Source organism: Acomys russatus, chromosome 29, assembly GCF_903995435.1.
Source record: "Acomys russatus chromosome 29, mAcoRus1.1, whole genome shotgun sequence".
In the NCBI taxonomy this organism is placed as follows: domain Eukaryota; kingdom Metazoa; phylum Chordata; class Mammalia; order Rodentia; family Muridae; genus Acomys; species Acomys russatus.
Genome location: NC_067165.1, coordinates 27254511 through 27269272, shown reverse-complemented (window position 1 = coordinate 27269272; position 14762 = coordinate 27254511). Strand labels below are relative to the sequence as shown.

Below are 14762 nucleotides of genomic sequence, written 5' to 3'. Positions count from 1 at the left end.
GCTGGAGCTTTCAGCCAGCCCAGGCTAAAAACAAGAACCAAAGAATAAAAAGAACCCCAGGTCCACTGGACGACTGCAGCACACTCCTTTGATACAAACAGCACTCAGGAGGCAGAGACAGGTGGATTGCTGTGAGTTCGAGGCCAGTCTTGTCTACAAAGTGAGTCCAGGACAGCCAAGGCTACACAGAGAAACCCTGTCTCGAAAAACAAACAAACAAACCCCTCCCCCCCAAAAGAAAAACAAACAAACAAAATATTAAAAAGGAACCCAGGTCCACCCGTGTTCAAAGTTCACTTTCTTCCCCTAAGACGCTGCTAACTCCCCAGACTCTACACAACAGACAAATACGCTTGGCTTTCTCATCACAGGGTTAAGTGTCCCAAGCCCCTGAGTAGGATCTTCTCCCTTAGAGACCAGACTGCATGCTGGCGCTGTAAAGTTTCCTGACATGTTTCTCCTGGAACAGAAGTGGGGTGTTGATGAGGATAACACAGTGCTCTCTCCCTCTCTGCACCCAATGTTAGCCAGCTGCTGGGGGCTTCATATCTTTCACTTTAAACAACATAAACACTGCTTCATTTAAAGTGGCAGCCTCAGAAGACACGTTCAGATGCTATTGCTTTAAAAAAAAAAAAATCCTGGTTTTGGATAGCTAAGCACTTTCTTTGGTTCTACCACTCCTGACTGATTACTTTTAGCTACAAGGTCCCAGAGAATCACTTTAAGTTTCTGTCTCTGTTCACCGTTCCACCTGTCAAATCTTTTCACCTGGGGCTTCTTTTAAAAAACATCTAGCCGGGTGGTGGTCGTACACGCCTTTAATCCCAACATTTGGGAGGCCGAGGCAGGAGGATCTCTGCGAGTTTGAGGCCAGACTAATCTACAAAGAGAGTCCAGGAAGCCAAGGCTACACAGAGAAACCCTGTCTTGAAAAAAACAAAAACAATCTGATCTCTCATCTTAAAAAAAAAAAAAAAAGAAAGAAAATAATAATCAAAACCATATTCCTACAAGTAATTCCTGCCAGGTCGGGTGGTGCAGCCCTTTAATCCCAGCACTCAGGAGGCAGAGGCAGGTGAATCTCTGTGAGTTCAAGGCCAGCCTGATCTATAAAAGCGAGTCCAAGATAGCCAAGGCCACAGAGAAACCCTGTCTTGAGAAAAATAAAAAACAAAAACAAAGAGTAATTGCTAAACTACATGTATATTTTAATATTCTTTAACTTAAAAACATAGTTGTGCAGCCGGGCGTGGTGGCGCATGCCTTTAATCCCAGCACTTGGGAGGCAGAGGCAGGCGGATCGCTGTGAGTTCGAGGCCAGCCTGGTCTACAAAGTGAGTCCAGGATGACCAAGGCTACACAGAGAAACCCTGTCTCAAAAAACCAAAAAAAAAAAAAAACCATAGTTGTTTTCACCCAAGTCAAGATAGTAGTATCAGAAATGAGTTTTCCTGATCTCTTAGGGGGGATACTAAAAAGATGTCTTTTTAAATTGCTAAATGTAAATAGCTCATTAAATAGAATGCAGTTACTTTAATTGTAAAGAGGGAGTAATCACACTATGTACATGTGTTCTCCCCAGTAGATTTAATATCTTAAATTAATCTTTCCAGCATTATTATTTTAAATTAACCTTTGACTTTGGAAAAACGTAAGAAAACTGATTTCTCTCTTTTAAAACATATGTGTATGTGTGTAAAGCTGCACGTTACTGGGTTTTGTTGCAGTTTTACCTACAAACAGTTTTGGCAGGAGTAGTTCATCCCTTCAGACAGGCTGAATCATATCCTACCTGCCCAAACTTAAACTGGCATTCCCTCTCTGTCTTATATTATGTTAAAAGGTCTGTGTAAAATTCCAATGCACAAGTGGGACAAAATGGCAAAAGATAAATTCTGTGGCATCCCAATCCACCGAAACTTCCCTTGGAAAGACATCCAGTACCAAGTCTGGTACCAGAATGTGCTGCTGCGGTGCTCTACATTCTCTATTCCTAATGTCCACTCTGTCCTCACCAAGCCACTTCCTGGGACTGTCCCGGCATCTTCTAGTTCCCTGGGCTCTAGCCCTTCCAGTTCGCCATCATCGCATTTTCCCTGGGCAGCCATCTGCTTCGTTGGTTTTCACTCTTTTCTGTTAAGCAACAGTATATAAACTGTATAGCTAAGTCTCTATGAACTGCTTTGAAAGTGGGCTCTGACACTTTCAAAGAACACCAATTAAGAGTAGAGGAAATAGGATCATACACACAGAAAAGAGACTACCAGGTTTGATCTTGGGTCAAACGCTGTGGCTCACACCTATAATCCATGCACTCAGAAAGCTGAGGTGGGATGGTCAGGAGTCTGAGGACTGGAGAGAGGCTCAGTAGGTAAAGATGGCTTGCCACCAAACTTGATAACCTGAGCCCCACAAGGGGGAAGAAGATAACCAACTCTTTTTTTTTTTTTCCCTATGTGTGAGTGTACTGCCTTCATGTAAGCGTGTACACCATGTGTGTACCAGGTGCTTGCAAGGGCGAGAAGAGGCATCAGATCCACTGGAACAGTAATTAAGGACAGTTGTGAGCCGCCATGTGGGTGCTAGGAATCAAACCCAGGTCCTCCAAAGGAGCAGCAAGGACTATGAGCCAATGAGCTGCCTCTCCAGCCCCCACAGTGACCCTGCAAACTGTCCTCTGACCCCCACACATGGACTCAGTTCAACTACTGTAATAAATTCTTTTTTTTTTTTTTCAAGGCAGGGTTTCTCTGTGTAGCCCTGGCTGTCCTGGACTCACTTTGTAGACCAGGCTGGCCTCGAACTCACAGCGATCCACCAGCCTCTGCCTCCTGAGTGCTGGGATTAAAGGTGTGCGCCACCACGCCTGGCATAAATTCTTAACAGCTACCAAAAGTTAGGAGGTGGAGTGGGGTCGTGAAGAAGTCTGATAAAGACCACAGTGCTCCAGTGGACAGCATCATTAAAAGACTACAAAAGAAATCTCACAGATAGAGGGTGCATCAGCAGCTAAAACTAAGCCCCATTCAAAATTTCAATGACTCAAGGTTCATCTTGATAACACTGGTATTTCTGTCCAAAATATATCTTATTAGGCAGCTCTTGAAAGCTAAAAGGGTGGCTTTAGATGCCTGCTGACCTAAAATTGCCATGTTCCATACTTTAAAGGGATTGATTTTGTGCAGGACAATAAGATGGCAGCGTCTGCTCAATGGAGATCAGAATACTATGTGGCGAACCTATTCTGCACCTGTACAACTAAAATAAGGCTGGCTGGCACATGCCTGAGGGAGGATGGTGTTTATGTGGGCTCTCCCTATGACCTCCTGGCAGAAAATGTTAAGAAAGTCCTTTTCTGAGGCTAAGGGGCGGACCCAGGACTTTCAACTCGCCATTCAAGCAGGGTTACAGCCCTCCTCCATAATTAAATTCTCTTTCTCATGCTCCCTGCATGCATGAGTTGCTGTGGCACTGACATGGGGCCTGACATTAGCCTTTGAAGGTCATTTAAGTCTTCTGAGGCAGCCCTAAAATCTATGCACCATCCATTCTACAACGCCTAAATGTAGGATTCAACACAGTCCTCAGAGCAAATCACCTAAATAGGAGGGCTTCAGATAGGAATCATAAAATGAACCAATCAAAGAAATAAAACACAACAAAACTCAGTTGCTAAGGAGACAATAGTAGGCTAGTTGAGGTGGCTCATGCCTTTTACCCCAGGACAAGCTCTAGGCACTTGGGCTATACAGTGAGAGCCTGCTGTCACCTAACACAGGGAACATGAGCTTATTAATACTACCATCTACTGAGCCTAGCACTCAGGAGGCAGAGGCAGGCGGATCTCTCCTTTCAAGGCCAGCCTGGTCTACAAAGTGAGTCCAGGACAGCCAAGGCTACACAGGGAAACTCTCTTGAAAAAACAAAAACAAAACAGACAAACAAAAGACAGGGTTGCCTAGGCTGCTCTGAACTCTATCTTTAGCCCATGCAGGCCTTGAACTTCACGATCCCAGCCCGAGCCTTCTGAGTAACTGTGATTACAGGCCTGTGTTGCCAGGCGCAGGCCCAGCTGGTTCTCTATGCTTCACTATTCCTGTCCTACTCAGACCATCGCCCTGGGTGACAACTGCTGACTTTCTTACTTGCTGTCCTATAAGCTGAGAGGTTCTTTGAGGCTGGTGATATTATTCATCTTACTCTTAAAACCTGTGACCATATTAGGAAACAAGAGAATGTGAAGAAATTGAAGAGCAAATGAATGAGGCTCTTGGGCCTTAACTCTCACAAAGATAAGCATGCGCCTAATCAATGTTTGCTCCTACAACACTCTTCATAACCCAAAGCACAGCCTGCTTTATTTAGGTTTTGTTTTCCAAGACAAGGTCTCTCTACATAGATAGCCTTAGCCATCCTAGGACACCAGGCTGGCCTCCAACTCAGAGAGCCTCTGCCTCCTGAGAGCTGAGATTAAAGGCATAAGCCAGCACACCCAGCATCTGTTTCGTTTTTTGTGAGTTTTTTTTTTTTTTTAAGATTTATCTATTTATTATTATGTTTACAGTGCTCTGCATGCATGTACCCCTGCAGGCCAGAAGGGGGCATCAGATCACATTGTAGATGGCTGTGAGCCACCATGTGTTGCTGGGACTGGAACTCAGGACCTCTGGAGGAGCAGTCACCGTCCTTAACCTCTGAGCCATCTCTCCACCCCACCCGCCCCCTTTTGTGAGTTTTTTATACTGTTGCTAGGAAAGGGTCTCCTGTAATGCAGGACTGATTCTGAGTTTGCTATGTAGCCAAGGACGGCCTTGAACTCTTACTCCTTTTGCCTCTACATCCAGGATTTCGGGTCTCACTTATGTGGTGCTGGGATCAAACCCAGCAGCCTCCAGCACATTGGGCAAGCACTCTACCAAGTGAGCTACAACCCCAACACTAACTTCTATTCACAGTAGCAGCCAGGAATTGTGGTACTGCACACCTTCAATCCCAGCACTTTTGAGGCAGAGATAAGTAGATCTCTGCGAGTTCAAGGATAGCCTGGTCTACAGAGTGAGTTCCAGGACAGCCAGGACTATGTAGAAAGACGCTGTCTCAACCAAAACCAAACAAAATTCCAGCAGCTTACCAGCTCATGAGATAGACAGGATTCACCCACACTCCCCACACTCAGGGAAGTGACGAAGCACCCCATCTGGGACACAGTAGAAAAATTAGAAATTAGTTAAAAGCTAGAAACCAGCTAGAGGCTTCTGAAAGTAATGCACATACTTTAATCACAGCACTCAAGAAGCAAAAGCTATGGATCTCTGTGAGTTCAAGGCCAGCTTGGCCTACACAGTGAGCTCCAAGACAGCTAGGGTTGCACAGGGAAACCCTGTCTTACACGCACGCACTTCCATGCTTCCATTTTATCCATGTTCCTCAAAGGCCTTTCTAACAGGGAGAAGCATGACAGTGCTAGCATCATAGCATCAGGGGAGCAAGAGTCAAAACCTTCCTTCCAAAAGGCTGGGGCTGTCAGAATAGGGCAGGTCATGAGACTTAGCCCGTGTCCAAGCCTCAAGAAAATCCAGAATGTTTTAAACTTTCTAGGTACTTGGTCTAAATATTAATAAAACACCAAACCCTTCCTTTTTCTTTCAAACAAGCTCTTCCCTTCTCTTAACCTTCCACATATCCCCCCACCTGCCTGCCTTCTTTTTATTCCACCTTCCTTCACCATCCTTTCTCCTTTCTCCCCCCATTCCCTCTGTTATACAGAGACAACGCTGTCTGGCACACCAACAGATAGAAAAATACATAAACGACAACAATGAAATATAACAAATTTATGAAAAATGATATCCTAGCTGGGTGTGGTGACGCACACCTGTAATTCCAGTGCTCAAGGAAGCAGGGGCAAGTTGATCCCAGTGAGTTCGAGGCCAGCCTGGTCTTAAAAAAAAAAAAAAAGAGTCCAAGACAGCCAAGACTACCCAGAGAAACCCTGTCTCAGGGGGAAAAAGGAGGAAGAGGAGGAGGAGGAGAAGAAGAAAAAGAAGAAGAAATTCTTTTCTATCATTTCATTTGCCATGTGATCATTCGATGAGCCACACGCAGGGTGAGCGCCAACAGGGTACCATGCGCTGAGGAATGAGTCCCTGGCCTGCAGGCTACTGACGCCAACCTACGTAAAAGGACACTGATGCTCTGTAATCAGTTTGACTACAAATGTTAAATTCAAGGTGTTATGGAGGCATCTGTCGGACTTGGGATTGGAATGGAGTTAGTAAAAACAAAAGTAATTGAGCCTGTGGTGGTGGTGGTGAGTACCTTTAATCCCAGCACTTTGAGAAAGAGGCAGGCAGATCTCTATGAGTGCCTGGTCTATAGAGTGAGTTGCAGGACAGCCAGGGCTACACAGAGAAAACTCTGTCTCAAAAAAAAAAAAAAAAAAAGGAAGTAGTAATTGTTTTGATTCTGAGAGAGGGTCTTGCTGTGTATCCCAAATTAGTCTTTTATTTATTTTTATTTTTTGGATACAAAGTCTAACTTTGTTTTTGTTTTTTGAGACAGGGTCTCTCAGCATTAGCAATGGCTGTCCTGGACTCGCTTTGTAGACCAGGCTGCTTAGAACTCAGAGATCCACCTGCCTCTGCCTTCCAAATGCTGGGTTTAAAAGAATGCACTACCATGCCCGGCAAAGTCTAACTTTGTATCCAACAGCATTGACTTACTTTGTAGACCTGCCTTCCAAGTGCTAGGATTACAGACATGTGCCTGACCCAAGCCTCAAATTCATATTCATATTCCCCCCTCCCTCTCCCTCCCTCCCTCTGTCCCTCTGCACCTCCATCCCAGTTTTGTTTGTTTGTTTGTTTGTTTGTTTTGAGACAGGAACTATTAGGTACCTCTGGCTGTCCTGGAACTCAATGTGTAGACCAGGTTGGCCTCCAAATCCATGTAGATTTACCTGCTTCTTCCAGTGCTGGGATTAAGGGTGTGCACCACCACACCCAGCATAAACCTTAAATTCTTGATCCTTCCATCTCAGCCTCTAAAATTCTGAAATTAAGAGAGTGGGAAGAGGAGAGAAGGTATCTTTAATGACAACAACAACAAAAAAAAGTATAGCTATGAGAGTTTCAGGTGGACAGAGCAGCAAGTGCAGAAGCCATGTTCCAGGACAGCATAGAGCTGGTGGGCTGAAGCACAAGCAGTGAGTGATGAGCCTAATAAGGCAGACAGAGCCGGAGACACAGGGCTTGCAGGGGAGGCTATGGCACTTAGCGTTTGCTGAAGGCTACTGGGAGCTATTTAAAATTGAGGGCAGAGAGTGACTTGATCAGATCTGCATGTAGAAAGCTCTCATTGGCAGCAATGTGGAGAGCGTACTACATAAAAAGGTGAAAGACTGAGGCAGAAGCACTTCTAATTGACTGATAAAATCTACATAACATGACGGAAAAACTGCAACACAAGATGACAAAATGCTCCACACATAGTAGGAAAGCAGTTTCTGTCCGATAAGTGTCTGCCTTTAACATCTAAATCACACTTCCCTGAGGAGTCATTTTTAGATGCTTTTCGCTTTTTATGTTTTTGTTTCTTTATTCCTTGAGATATGGTCTCAGACTAAGCGAGGCAGACCTCAAACTCTCAGTGTTTCAGAAGATGATCTGAATTCCTTATCCTTCTGTCTTCACTTCCCAAAGTTCTGAAATTATAGGCAGTGCCACTAAGCCCAGTTTTTATGCAGTACTGGGAATGAAACCCAGGTTTTTGTTTTGTTTTTTAAATTTTATTATTTTATTCATATTACATCTCAATGGTTATCCCCTCCCTTGTATCCTCCCATTCCTCCCTCCCTCCCATTTTCCCCTTACTCCCCTCCCCTATGACTGTGACTGAGGGGGACCTCCTCCCCCTGTATATGCTCATAGGGTATCAAGTCCCTTCTTGGAAACCCAGGTTTTTGTGTGTGCTAGGCAAGCATTCTATCTACCCACTGAAATCAGTTTTTATATTCTGAAAACTTTGCTTATGTATAAAAGCAAAATAGGAAGGGTATAAACTACTGTCAAGTGTTATAGCTCTTAATGCTTTTATTATTATTATTATTATTATTATTATTATTATTATTATTATTATTAATTATTATATTTTTTGGTTTTTCAAGACAGGGTTTCTCTTTGTCTCTGGTCACTTTGTTAACCAGGCTGACCTCAAATTCAGGGATCCTCCTACCTCTGCCTGAGTGCTGGGATTAAAGACATGCACCACCACGCCCAGCTGACTTGCAATTATTTATAAACTGTAATTTTTTATTAAAATTACTTTTCATTACTATAAGTTATATGTATGTATGTATGTGTGTGTGTGTGTATGTGTATGTATGTTTGGTTTTTCAAGACAGGACTTCTCTGTCTAATAGCCCTGGCAGTCCTGGACTGGACTCTCTTTGTAGACCAGGCTGGCCTCAAGTGCTGGGACTAAAGGCATGTAGCAGCATGCCTAGCTAATGAACACATTTGTTAGTAACTTTTTCATTTTATAATTTTCCTTAAGATAATGCTGCTATAACTGTAACTTATTTGTTTCTACTAATATATAATATCCTATTATATGAATATACCATGTTTTATTTATCAAATCTGAAAATAATATACACGCCATGTTTTCTTATTTTTGTTAGTTTACTGTCTATATAGTTGTTGCTATGAACATTTCTGTAAATATGGCCTGGTATACTTGTATAACGTAAGAATTCTTTAAGGTAGAGCTGGCAAGATGGCTCAGCAAATAAAGGTACCAGCTGCCAAGATACCACTTGAGGAGCTGCATTCAGTCTCCAAGACCCACATTCACACAAACACACAAAATATGTTAAAATAAGAACACTTAAGGTAGATGCCTAGGAATGCAATGCCAAGGTGCAAGTGCCTGTGTTGCCCAGGCAGGTATTCTAACCCCGAGCTCTGGCTCCAGCTATCGCACTCCTGTTTGTGAAGTAATAGATTCTTTGCCAGCTTTGTTTGGTTTTTCTTTCTTTTTTTTTTTTTTTTTTTTTTTTTGGTTTTTCGAGACAGGGTTTCTCTGTGTAGCCTTAGCCATCCTGGACTCACTTTGTAGACCAGGCTGGCCTCGAACTCACAGCAATCCGCCTGCCTCTGCCTCCCGAGTGCTGGGATTAAAGGCGTGCGCCACCATGCCCGGCTTTTGTTTGGTTTTTCAAGACAGGGTTTCTCTATGTAGCCCTGGCAGTCCTGGACTTGCTCTGTAGACCAGGCTGGCCTCGAACTCACGGAGATCTGCCTGCCTCTGCCTCCCCAAGTGCTGGGATCACAGGCATGGGCCACTATACCCAGTTTTGTTTTGTTTTTGGTAACAACTTTGGGGTTTTGTTTTTGATTTTTCAAAACAGGGTTTCTCTGTGTAGCCCTGGCTGTCCTGGACTTGCTTTGTAGACCAGACTGGGCTCAAACTCACTGCGATCCACCTACCTCTGCCTCCTGAGTGCTGAGATTAAAGGCGTGTGCCACCACTGTCTGGCTGTTCTTAATTTTTGTTGATATGAACCAACATTACCATAGTTTTAACCTGCACCTTTTAGTAATTAATGGAGTTTGGTATCCCCAATTTTTTCAATAAATAATTTACTTTTTACTTTTTCTAAAACACTGAGATCAACCAAGCACCTCTGAAAACATGAAAAGTATGTTATGAAAAACAACAACAAGCCGGGCGTGGTGGCGCACGCCTTTAATCCCAGCGCTCGGGAGGCAGAGGCAGGCGGATCTCTGTGAGATCGAAGCCAGCCTGGTCTACAAAGTGAGTCCAGGACAGCCAAGGGTACACAGAGAAACCCTGTCTCGAAAAACCAAAAAAAAAAAAAAAAGAAAGAAAAAAAAAAGAAAAACAACAACAATGTGGGGGCTGGAGAGATGGCTCAGAGGTTAAGAGCACTGTCTGCTCTTCCAGATGTCCTGAGTTCAATTCCCAGCAACCACGTGGTGGCTCACCACCATCTATAATGAGATCTGGTGCCTGGTGCCCTCTTCTGGAACGCAGGTATACATGAAAAAAATGTATGTAGGCTTAAAAAGAAAGAAAGAAAAAACTGTTTAGAGGCAGGTGGATCACTGTGAGTTCCACGCTAGCCTGGTCTACAAAGCAAGTCCAGGACAGCCAAGGCTACACAGAGAAACCCTGTCTCAAAAAATCAAAACACAAAAGAAAAGTACAATGTGGCAGATTAACCAGAAGACTCATCTTTCTTTTTGCTGTTGTTGTTTTTGTTTTTGTTTTTTGAGACAGAGTCTCTCTGTGTTTGCCTTGGCTATTCTGGACTTGCTATGTAGACCAGGCTGGCCTAGAACTCATAGTGATCCACCTGCCTCTGTCTCCCGAGTGCTGGGATTAAAGACATGCGCCACCACGCCTGGCCCAAAGACTGGTCTTTCAACAGTAGGTAAAACTATATGACCAAATCTAAGCCCTATTGAAACTCAACAGAAAAAGCAGACTGGAAATGTTTCTCTGTAGTGAGCAAGGATATTAAAGAATTGAGACAGGCCCAGCACATAGGAGGCACAGGCAGGGGCAGGAGGAGCTCTGTGAGTTCAAGGCCAGTCTGGTCCACAGAGAGAGTTCCAGGACAGCTAGAGCTGTTACACACAGAAACCCTATCTTGAAAAACAAACAAACAAACAAACAAATAAATAAATTGAGACAGTTATTAGGCATATATGTGGCATGCACTGTGTAAAGGAGGAAGGAAAAACAGGAGCTCAAGGACATTGTCAACTTCGTACAGACTTAGAACTATTCTAAGAATAATATAGGAACAGTGCAGCATAGCACAGTGCCAGCCTGCACTATAACTATCCCAAACCCTGTCTCAAATACCAAAACCAGCCCATCATTGGTGAATCCCAATTCAGGAGGCAATGCCAGGCTGATTTCTGTGAGTTCGAGGCCAGCCTCTTCTACCTACAGCGGTCTAGGCCAGACAGGTCACCGTATAATAAGACCCTTTCTTTAAAAAACAAAGACAAAACCTGTAGCTGGAGAGACGGCTCAGCCACTAGTAGCAAGCATTTCCCTTGCAGAGGACCCAGCTCACACATGGCAGCTCACAACCATCTGTAACTGAGCTGAGGAAACTGGATATCCTCCTCAGGCCTCCTCAGGTGCCAGGTGCACATGCATGCAGGAAAACATACTCCTTTAAGAATTTATTTTTTTAATTCATATACTTTGTACTACAGTAATTTGTAGAGCTTGTTTAGTTATTGACCAAAAAAATACTGTACCTCTTTAGTGAAGGCCAACATCTAATAGGATTCAACTTTAGCTGCGTGCTATTGCAAATAACTGTGATTAAAAGATGGTGACGGGCACTATGAGGCTGGTGATCAGTGAGCCAGCACACACACCCTGAGTTCAGGCTGGTAGACTCCTCTCCAGCAAACATTAACACAGCCCCAGGACCATACAATAAGGTCATTTCCAAATACCTAGGAAAAGTTGACAACTGTACTAATTCTCTGCCAATCTAGAAATACAGGTGACTTTTCCAGCTCCATTCCTTGTAGAAATCATGTTAATAAAGATGTTTGGGGATTTATGGTTTTAAATGCCAATATTTTAAAAAATAAGACAAGTGTTAACAAAATTCCTGCTGGTATTTTTTAGAGTTGGAGGAAATAGAGTTTGACAAAGCATTTCCCAAGTGGTCTGGTAGGCAGCAAACGAATTAACAAAATCGAGAAAAGAAAATATGAAATGTATCATGTGAAGACTTGACTTCTATTGACAGGAGAAGAAAAAAGCATCTGCACTATATTATCAAGAATCTACAGCAAACACAATTCAATTATAATTAAAAATCATCGTGCCAAGCCAGGCGTGGTGGCGCACGCCTTTAATCCCAGCACTTGGGAGGCAGAGGCAAGCGGATCGCTGTGAGTTCAAGGCCAGCCTGGTCTACAAAGTGAGTCCAGGACAGCCAAGGCTACACAGAGAAACCCTGTCTCGAAAAACCAAAAACTAAAAATAAAAAAGATCTATTGAATATAGTTTGGAATCTACAGTACTAGTAAGAAATATGAAGGTCCAAGGTTGGATGGGCCCAAAATTGTAGGAGAATAGCCTCCATGTAGATAAATAAGGTAATGTAGTAATGGAAAAATAGTCTAAACTATAATTATCAGAAGATGAGCTCTAGAGCTAGCTGTTGAACACAGGAAGGGCTCAAAGTCCCTCATCTCTACCCTGAATACAGCTCCAAAGAGCCAGGAAAATGCTGCGTGTGATTACGGAAGTCTAGGGAGCACAGGACACACTGTTCTTCCTGGTACAAACACAGTGTGTCTGCACCTAGCACAGAATGTGCAGAAAAGGTAAAATAGAAATTGTCTAGAAAGATAACTGAAAAGAACAAAAGACAGAGACACTTCTGTAGAAAGGCAGAATTTTAAAAAAATACAGACACATCTATAAGCGACTTGAATGTCAAGCAAAGTGGTAAAATATAAGTTATTTCTGCATCAATTCTTATAAGTTACAAAACAGAAGTCAAAAAACAATGTTTTTACTTTGTCATCACGGCTGTGTAGCCCACCAAGTGTTTGAGGTAATGAGGTCTTGCTATGCATCCCAGGCCAGCCTTGACTCCATAATCCTCTGACTTCCGGCCTCTGAGTGCTGGAATCATCGGGATATAAGCGCGTACCACCATGCTTGGTAGGGCAGAACTTTCAAATTCTGTTCTTAGTAGGCTTAGGCGTATAATCACAGGGCATCCATTTATTAAAAATACTTTTCTTTTCCTTTTCCTCCCCCATTTCTCCTTCTCTTTCTTTCTGTGTGTCTGAAGCGGGATGTAATCCATGCAGCCTAAGTTAGCCTTGAACTCACTATGTAGCCAAGGATAGCCTGAAACTCCTGGTTCTGCCTCCCCCACCCAAGAACCTGGGCTTTCTTCCCCCCCCCCCCCCTGAGTCAGGGTCCCTTTACACAGCCTGGCTGACTTAGACCTCACTACGCAGAGCAGGCTGGCCTAGACCTCACTATGTAGACCAGGCTGGCCTAGACCTCACTACGTAGACCAGGCTGGCCTAGACCTCACTATGCAGACCAGGCTGGCCTAGACCTCACTACGCAGATCAGGCTGGCCTAGACCTCACTATGTAGACCAGGCTGGCCTAGACCTCACTATGCAGACCAGGCTGGCCTAGACCTCACTATGTAGACCAGGCTGGCCTAGACCTCACTACGTAGACCAGGATGGCCTAGACCTCACTATGCAGACCAGGCTGGCCTAGACCTCACTATGCAGACCAGGCTGGCCTAGACCTTACTATGTAGACCAGGATGGCCTAGACCTCACTATGCAGACTAGGATGGCCTAGACCTCACTATGTAGACCAGGATGGCCTAGACCTCACTATGCGGACCAGGCTGGCCTAGACCTCACTATGTAGACCAGGCTGGCCTAGACCTCACTACGCAGACCAGGCTGGCCTAGATCTCACTACGCAGATCAGGCTGGCCTAGACCTCACTACACAGACCAGGCTGGCCTAGACCTCACTATGTAGACCAGGCTGGCCTAGACCTCACTATGTAGACCAGGCTGGCCTAGACCTCACTATGTAGACCAGGCTGGCCTAGACCTCACTATGTAGACCAGGCTGGCCTAGACCTCACTATGCAGATCAGGCTGGCCTAGACCTCACTATGTAGACGAGGCTGGCTTAGACCTCACTATGTAGACCAGGCTGGCCTAGACCTCACTATGTAGACCAGGCTGGCCTCAAGTGCTGGGATTAAAGGTTTGAGCCACTACACCCAGCTAAGTGGCCAGCGGGTGACATTTATCTGTGATAATCTGAAGGACTGCTATGAGAAGAGAAAAACTTTAATATAATGTTTTTGTATTTAGTAGCTATTGCTTTTACTAGACCCAATAAAAAGTAATAGTTTACTTCCCAATCCAGAATTTAAAATAAACTCACTGGTGAAGTGGGGAATGTAGAATGTAAGAAAAATAAAATTCAAAGGTAGCACACATTCATAGGTAACATTTCCAAAGAAATTCTATGACAAATTATAAATTTTGGGCAACAGAGCCTTAATTTTTGAAACTGGCATTTTCATGCCTTCTCCTCCACAAAGCCCTGGAGCAATGGTTCTCATGCTGTAGTCGCAAGTCTCCATCTCAGGGGCCGCCTAAGACCACCAGAAAACACAGATATTACATCATGACTCATAACGGCAGGAAAATATTAGTTATGAAGTAGCAATGAAAATAATTTTATGGTTGGGGGCCACCATAATATGAGAAAGTGTACTAAAGGGTTGCACCATTCGGACAGTTGAGATCCACTGCCCTAGAGTAAGCTTTAAATAGAAATCTTCCTTTTCACCAAAATGGGGCCAAAGAGAAATAGGAAGCTTCTGCTACCCCCACCGTCACCCCAAAGTCGGAGCCAAAGCAAAGACAGTGAATGCAAAGAAGATATTACTGAAAGGCCTGGAATGTCACACCCACACTACAGAGCTGGACATCGCCCGCTTCTGGTAGCCCAGGACAATAAGGCTCCAAATATCTTCCGAAGAACACACTCAGGAAAACAAGCTTGACCGCTCACCATCATCAAGTTCACCCTGACCACAGAGCTGGCCAGAAGCAGACAGAAGAGAATGACACACTTATGTTCCTGGGTGTCAAGGTCAACAAGTGCCAGACCGAGTAGGATGTGAAGAAAC

The 14762-nt window shown here is 44.1% G+C and overlaps 1 protein-coding gene and 1 long non-coding RNA gene across 5 annotated transcripts in view; both read right to left on the bottom strand.

The window, feature by feature from the left end:
- Wasf2 (WASP family member 2) overlaps positions 1-5374 on the bottom strand; it is a 37794-nt gene extending 32420 nt beyond the window's left edge. The window contains 1 exon segment of the mRNA XM_051172083.1: positions 5135-5374. The gene's annotated coding sequence lies outside the window, so the exon portion shown is untranslated.
- A 7657-nt stretch (positions 5375-13031) lies between these two features.
- On the bottom strand, positions 13032-14538 carry LOC127211991 (uncharacterized). 4 transcript variants are annotated; one of them, XR_007833460.1, is made up of 5 exons: positions 13783-14538; positions 13609-13724; positions 13493-13550; positions 13290-13347; positions 13032-13231 (listed from the first exon to the last, which is right to left on the bottom strand). It is a non-coding gene; the product is annotated as an uncharacterized LOC127211991 (long non-coding RNA). The 4 variants fall into 4 exon arrangements; XR_007833462.1 differs by having other exon boundaries at positions 13493-13521; XR_007833461.1 differs by having other exon boundaries at positions 13464-13724.
- Positions 14539-14762: the final 224 nt, after the last annotated feature.